This window comes from Lolium perenne, chromosome 2 (genome assembly GCF_019359855.2).
Source record: "Lolium perenne isolate Kyuss_39 chromosome 2, Kyuss_2.0, whole genome shotgun sequence".
NCBI classification, from domain to species: domain Eukaryota; kingdom Viridiplantae; phylum Streptophyta; class Magnoliopsida; order Poales; family Poaceae; genus Lolium; species Lolium perenne.
Window position 1 is genome coordinate 56477615 of NC_067245.2, and position 8266 is coordinate 56485880.

Genomic DNA, 8266 nt, shown 5'->3' on the forward strand with positions numbered 1-8266 from the left:
CCGGGTAGTACGCTTCATGGAGAAGCTAAGGAAAGAGACAAACATCTGCTCTGACGACATCATCCGCGCCTTCATCTCACGCCGGGTGCTTCCTCTTAAGCGCCGAGCTCATAAGATGAGCGAGATGTACGGTCCCGGCGATCCTACCAAGATCACCGGTCTCCCTCTAAGCAAGGAGGACATAGTCCTCAAGGCTAAGCAGATCTGCCAGACTGCCATGCCGGATGACTGGGAGTGGGGCTTCCTGCCTCTTAGCTCCACTAACCCTCCAACCAAAGAAGTAAGAGACTGTGCAACCCGGGTTGTTGTTCCGGTAACTTTTACGTTGTGGCTAATTGATTCTCCATTTGTTTTCAGGCCAAAGACCGCTTCCCTCGCATCGAAGCGGATCGGCGAGGCCCTTGCCGGAAGCGCCCTCTTGACCAGGTGGACCCAGATCCTTACATTCACTGGACTGACCTCAAGATGGGCCGGACCCACACCTCGCGCCCTGGTAACTTCTCGTCTGAAGCTCCCGGTTCCAGCGACGATCTCACTGTGCTTGAGGTAGCTTTCTTTTCTGGTCTCTCATGCTTTACTGTTATTCCTCCTCTATAGATGCTCCCTCAGCTAGCACCCAACCGCAGGTCCATGAGCACGCGGCTCCTTTGCAGGCCGAGGCCGGCCCCGAGTTCCTGGATAAGCTCGTTCCCCAGGGCAAGAAGAACAAGGCCCCGGCACCTGATGCCAGCTCAAGTCAAGCTCCTCCCGCCAAACGCTTCCGGACGGAAGTTTTTGCGGGGAAAGAAGCAGGCAAGAGGCGCTACAAGGGGAAAACGATGCCGGTCTCTTCTGGGTAAGCTTATGTTCCTCTGTTTGCTTTGTCTTTCAAACTCTTCCTTTTGGTTGCTTTTTCCGATCTTTTTTCTTTTTCTTGTTCAGCCCTGCGCTTAAGCTCTCCAAGAGCGCCTGACAAGGTATCAACTTGTCAATGCCTATGGATTGTAGGCTAGGGTTTAGTTGGAAGTAGAGGGTAAGTAGATCTCGAAGGTTTCAGCCGAAAAGTACTCGACGATTGTGAAAACTAGGGTTTGTAGACAATGATTCGATTATCTCTTCGTCCCTCGACTCCCCCTTTATATAGGAGGTGGAGCCGAGGGATTCGTGCTATACAAGTTACAGAGTCCGGGACGGTTTCTAACTCATCCCGCCAGATTACAAATAACACTTCCTATTACAACTCTTAACTTTCCTTAATATATCTTGGGCTCCCGAATCTTCTTATTCTTCGGGTAGTGGGCCTTCAGTAAACCCCGGGTACTATCTTTGGCAGGCCCATTTGGTATGCCTATGTCAGTAGCCCCCGAGATTTTGCTTGAATCGTAGAGTCAGGGAAAATCTCCACTGTTTATTTTTATTTCGAAAGCTTTAACCTTTTTATACTTCTTCACATAAAATTCTATATTGTACAGGGATAATGGTAGTTGGGGCTAGTTCATCTGACGGATCAGGTACTAGTTAACTGCTCTAGTGGCAATCCGCAAAAACCTACTTCAAGATCACGTCCCTGGACATGATCTCGGGATACTGGTGTAAACTTCGACAGGTGCCGCTTAAGGTCTTACCATTCTGTCGAGTCCCAGTCAAATTTATCGGGTACCTAACGCGTCCGTTAGGATTTTTCTTCGTATCTGTTGATACAGATAAAAGTAGCAGAGCGCAGTCTTTGGCGATGCCACGCCCAGCAGAACGGATCTGGGGTCTTACCTTCGCAAATTTGCGGCATTCAGAAATTGATCGCAACTTTGGCGTTCTGAGAATATATTGTCGAGTGCTTTTCCGGCTGTTGGAATGGCACATTTTATCGAGTCAAATATGACTTATATTGCTCTCCCGATGGGAGTATATGTAGAGTTAATTATAACTCGAAATATACTCTCTTGCTTTTCTATCTTTTATTTTTGAACTTCATCGGGTACGCGAACAGCGTTCCCGATGGGAGTAGCCCCCGAGGCTACAGCCAAGAACTTGTGCTTGGTTGTAGGCTCAACATTTTAGTCCACCTTGTCACTATATTGTCATTATGTTCCAATATGATCTTCTTTTTATCTCTCGGGTGCGCGAACAGCGCTCCCGATGGGAGTAGCCCCCGAGGCTACAGCCAAGGACTTGTCCTTGGTTGTAGGCTCCCGCAATTTCTATACTGCCATACTCGAAATTTTACTTTTTGTCGAAGTAGCCCCCGAGCATTTGGGCAAAAACTTGTATTTGATCAAAGGCTCCCGAAGTATTCAAATAACTCCTCCTGTCGCCAATCTTCTTTTATTTTCTTGTCGGCATGCTTACCTTAATCAAATTTACTTCATCTCTATTTAATAGTTGTGATTTTTCTGCCCTGTGGGTCCATTGCTTCTACCACGTTGACACGTCGTACAAGTGGGGGACACACGTCCTCCGCTTTTCCTGGCGCACGTACTGTAACGCTTATCTCAGTAAAAATACCTTTTTACCCTTTTATCTGGAAGATTTGTTGTCACCACACGATTTCTTCATCCAACGGTGCATTGCTTCACCCGATTCTTATATAAACCTTTCTTCAACCTCCGTTCACTCCCTCGCTTGCGCCGCACATCTGTTCCTCTTCGCAAAAGCTTCCCCTGCGCCCAACTCTCTCTGATCTTCCGCACTCACGAACATTGCTTTGCCCATTGCCGTTGATGCCACCGCGTACGCGACTCACTCGCCACAGCACTCCAGAATCCAAGATGGCCGCCGAAGATCTTGAGTGGGAGAGATCTAAAATCTTCAACCAGGACGTCAACACTCTGAAGAGGCTTGGCCTCATGAAGAAGGAAGACGCCATCCGCTTTCCCAGCGAAGAAAGCTACCCCAACCCTCCAATGGAGTACCGGGTTAGTTTCGTTGATCACCTCATCCGCGGCCTTTCGGCCCCAATTCACGATTTCCTCCGCGGCCTTCTTTTTGTTTACGGGATTCAACTGCACCAGTTGACCCCCAATTCCATCCTTCACATTTCCATTTTTATCACACTTTGCGAATGCTTCCTCGGAATCCCTCCTAATTGGGCTCTGTGGAAACGCATTTTCTGCCTCCGCCGCAATGGCTCCCACAACGCCACTTATAACATAGGCGGCGTTGTTATTTGTGTCCGAACTGACGTTGATTATTTCGACGTCAAGTTTCCTGATTCTGTGCAAGGATGGCGCAAAAGATGGCTCTACATTCACGAAGAAAGTGCCAACTCTGTGGAACACAACATAATCCCTTTCGACGGAAGTGCCAAAATTCAGCGCCGCCGTTCCTGGGACGCTGAAGCTTCCGAAGAAGAGAAAAAGACGACAGAAGCACTTATGTCTCGTATTCATCAGCTTCAAAATACTCGAGGCAAAGAACTGTCTGGTGTTCAAATCACTGCCTACTTCCTTAGGATTAGAGTGCAGCCTCTTCAGGCTCGCAAAAATCCCCTTTGGACGTATTCCGGAGAAAACGACGCCAATAGAATCTCCAGTGATCTTTCTGCAAAGGATTTGGAGAAGTTGATTCGAAGAGTTTCCCGCTTGGCGAAGAAGGATCCTATTCCCTCCTCTTATCGCGTGGAACCATACAGCTCCGCCAATCCTCTCCCCGAGGTATTTTGTCTTCTCGAGTTTCTGTCTTGTTCCGAACTTTCCTTGCATCTTATTGTATTGAAATCTCACTAATTTTTTCTTTTATCGCTATTTTCTTGCAGAACCATCCTACTATGGCTTCCCTTCCTCCTCTTCCTGAGGATGGAGAAGTCGAAGAACAGGCTATCGTTGCCGAAGACACCCAAGGTTCTTCTATTCCTGAAAGTGAAGTTGCGGGTTCTCACAGATCTGCGGCTTCCCATGAAAAAGAAATTGAATCTGAAGCCAGCGAGTCGACGCAATCCCTTCCTCCTGCTGTTTCCCCAAGGAACAAAAGGAAAAGGAATGATGTCGAGGATTCTGGCACTTCTAAGGCTGAAAAAGTTGTTCCTTCTCATCCGAAGGCAGCTTATGATCCTTATATTGAATCCCTCGTCAGCTCGTAAGTCACCTTTATTTCTCCCTTTTTCTGTACTCGATGTGTTTATCTTGTCTTACTTTTTATGCTGCCAATTTTTGATCGACAGTGATGACGAGGAAGAAGTACCAACTGTTGACGTGGCTCCTCGGACAAGCACGTCACATACTGTACTTGCCTCAGACACGCTAGTTGAAGGAGAAGAATCCTCGCCTCCTCAACAAAACGTCGTCACCACAACTCCGCCGTCAAGCCTCCTTGCTCCTTCACCAAAAAGGGCAAGGATTGAATCGTTTGTTGAACCTGCCCCTCAATTGGGCAGCTCGTCGACTCTGCTCTTAGATGATGTAAGTTTGTCGATATCTATATTTCCCCTATTTTGCTTTTTCATGCCTTCACTCTCTTTTTCATGCCGATGTGTCTCTTCCTGTGTTCTTCTTTAACAGCCCATGATCAAAGAGCTTCTCCGCATCGGATCCCAATTTATTGGGTACCGTGAATATGCTAGCAGAGCCGAAGGTAACAATTTTTATGCTTGCCGTTTTTCCTTGACTTTTTGCGCCTGTTGCTTGTCGTGATTTTTGATCTTTCTTCTCTCTTTTTTTTTATCTCGACAGAGAAACTTGCAGAGGCCAACGAACGTGCCGACGCACTTGCTCAGAAACTTGAGCAAAGTGAAGCGGCTCGCAAGAAAGCCGAACTTGTTGCTAGCGAAGCCAAAGCCGAGGCTGATGAAGCCAAAGCAAAAGCTGCTAGTGTCGAGGAACCTGAGAAAAAACTTGAGGATCTTGCATACGCCTTAAACGAGCACAAAGCTGCACAAGCTTCTCGTGAACAGGGGATCCTCAAGCGCCTGAAATCACAAAGTCGACGCACTTACAGTAATATTATTGATCCCTTCTATTTTTATGAGAGTCGCTATTTCTTGTTGTTTGACCAACGTTTTGTTTTCTTGGCAGATCAAACAAACCAAGATTTTGATCTGGAGAATCCTGTCGATGACCCTCTCCTTGACGCACTTTCCTATCTGGAGCTGCATGGGTCCGAAATTCGTGAAGGCGTGGCAAATGCTAATGCAGGATTGTCGGCGTTGTTCCCCTACTTCTTCCCGAAGAAAGAGGAGCCCTCGACTTTCCTTAACCTTGCCAAGATGTTCAATTCACCAGAAGACCTTGGACTGAAGATGTGATACGTCTCCGACGTATCGATAATTTCTTATGTTCCATGCCACATTATTGATGTTATCTACATGTTTTATGCACACTTTATGTCATATTCGTGCATTTTCTGGAACTAACCTATTAACAAGATGCCGAAGTGCCGATTCTTTGTTTCTGCTGTTTTTGGTTTCAGAAATCCTAGTAAGGAAATATTCTCGGAATTGGACGAAATCAAAGCCCAGGGGCCTATTTTTCCACGGAGCTTCCAGAAGACCGAAGAACACACGAAGTGGGGCCACGAGGTGGCGACACCACGTGGCGGCGCGGCCCAGGGGGGGCCCGCGCCGCCCTATGGTGTGGCCCCCTCGTCTGGCCCCCGACTCTGCCCTTCCGCCTACAAATAGCCTCCGTGACGAAAACCCCAGTACCGAGAACCACGATACGGAAAACCTTCCAGAGACGCCGCCGCCGCCGATCCCATCTCGGGGGATCCAGGAGATCGCCTCCGGCACCCTGCCGGAGAGGGGAATCATCTCCCGGAGGACTCTACGCCGCCATGGTCGCCTCCGGTGTGATGTGTGAGTAGTCTACCCCTGGACTATGGGTCCATAGCAGTAGCTAGATGGTTGTCTTCTCCCCATTGTGCTATCATTGTCGGATCTTGTGAGCTGCCTAACATGATCAAGATCATCTATCTGTAATTCTATATGTTGCGTTTGTTGGGATCCGATGAATAGAGAATACTTGTTATGTTGATTATCAAAGTTATGCTTATGTGTTGTTTATGATCTTGCATGCTCTCCGTTACTAGTAGATGCTCTGGCCAAGTAGATGCTTGTAACTCCAAGAGGGAGTACTTATGCTCGATAGTGGGTTCATGCTCGCATTGACACAGGACGATGACAGAAAGTTCTAAGGTTGTGTTGTGCTGTTGCCACTAGGGATAAAACATTGATGCTATGTCTAAGGATGTAGTTGTTGATTACATTACGCACCATACTTAATGCAATTGTCTGTTGCTTGCAAATTAATGCGGAGGGGGTTCGGATGATAACTTTGAAGGTGGACTTTTTAGGCATAGATGCGGTTGGATGGCGGTCTATGTACTTTGTCGTAATGCCCAATTAAATCTCACTATACTCATCATGATATGTATGTGCATTGTCATGCTCTCTTTATTTGTCAATTGCCCAACTGTAATTTGTTCACCCAACATCTTTGTTCGTCTTATGGGAGAGACACCTCTAGTGAACTGTGGACCCCGGTCCAATTCTCTTTCTTGAAATACAATCTCTTGCAATCTTGTTCTACTGTTTTCTGCAAACAATCATCTTCCACACAATACGGTTAACTCTTTGTTACAGCAAGCCGGTGAGATTGACAACCTCACTTTGTTTCGTTGGGGCAAAGTACTTTGGTTGTGTTGTGCGGGTTCCACGTTGGCGCCGGAATCCCTGGTGTTGCGCCGCACTACATCTCGCCGCCATCAACCTTCAACGTGCTTCTTGGCTCCTCCTGGTTCGATAAACCTTGGTTTCTTTCTGAGGGAAAACTTGCTGCTGTGCGCATCATACCTTCCTCTTGGGGTTGCCCAACGAACGTGTGAAATACACGCCATCAAGCTCTTTTAAAGGCGCCGTTGCCGGGAGATCAAGACACGCTGCAAGGGGAGTCTCCACTTCTCAATCTCTTTACTTTGTTTTTGTCTTGCTTAGTTTTATTTACTACTTTGTTTGCTGCACTAAATCAAAATACAAAAAAATTAGTTGCTAGTTTTACTTTATTTGCTATCTTGTTCGCTATATCAAAAACACAAAAAAATTAGTTTACTTGCATTTACTTTATCTAGTTTGCTTTATTTACTGTTGCTAAAATGGCCAACGCTGAAAATACTAAGTTGTGTGACTTCACAACCACAAATAATAATGATTTCTTATGCACACCTATTGCTCCACCTGCTACTACAAAGCAGAATTCTTTGAAATTAAACCTGCTTTTGAATCTTGTCATGAAAGATCAATTTTCTGGAATTAGTTACGATGATCTTGCTGCCCATCTTAATAATTTTGTTGAACTATGTGAAATGCAAAAATATAAAGATGTAGATGGTGATATTATTAAACTAAAATTGTTCCCTTTCTCATTAAGAGGAAGAGCTAAAGATTGGTTGCTATCTCTGCCTAAGAATAGTATTGATTCATGGACTAAATGCAAGGATGCTTTTATTGGTAGATATTATCCCCCTGCTAAAATTATATCTTTGAGGAGTAGCATAATGAATTTTAAACAATTAGATACTGAACATGTTGCTCAAGCTTGGGAAAGAATGAAATCTCTGGTTAAAAATTGCCCAACCCATGGACTGACTACTTGGATGATCATCCAAACCTTCTATGCAGGACTAAATTTTTCTTCACGGAATTTATTGGATTCAGCTGCTGGAGGTACCTTTATGTCCATCACTCTTGGTGAAGCAACAAAGCTTCTTGATAATATGATGATCAACTACTCTGAATGGCACACGGAGAGAGCTCCACAAGGTAAGAAGGTAAATTCGTCGAAGAAACCTCTTCCTTGAGTGATAAGATTGATGCTATTATGTCTATGCTTGTGAATGATAGGACTAATATTGATCCTAATAATGTTCCATTAGCTTCATTGGTTGCACAAGAAGAACATGTTGATGTAAACTTCATTAAAAATAATAATTTCAACAACAATGCTTACGGAACAATTCTAGTAACAACTATAGGCCATATCCTTATAATAATGGCAACGGCTATGGTAATTCTTATGGAAATTCTTACAACAATAATAGGAGTTCACCCCCTGGACTTGAAGCCATGCTTAAAGAATTTATTAGTACACAAACTGCTTTTAACAAATCTGTTGAAGAAAAGCTTGGGAAAATTGATATACTTGCTTCTAAAGTTGATAGTCTTGTTGCTGATGTTGATCTTTTGAAATCAAAAGTTTTGCCTAATGAGAATCATCATAATAAAATTACTACTACAGCAAATGCCATTCAAGTTAGAATTAATGAGAATATAAGATTAATGGCTGAACTGCGTGCTAGGTGG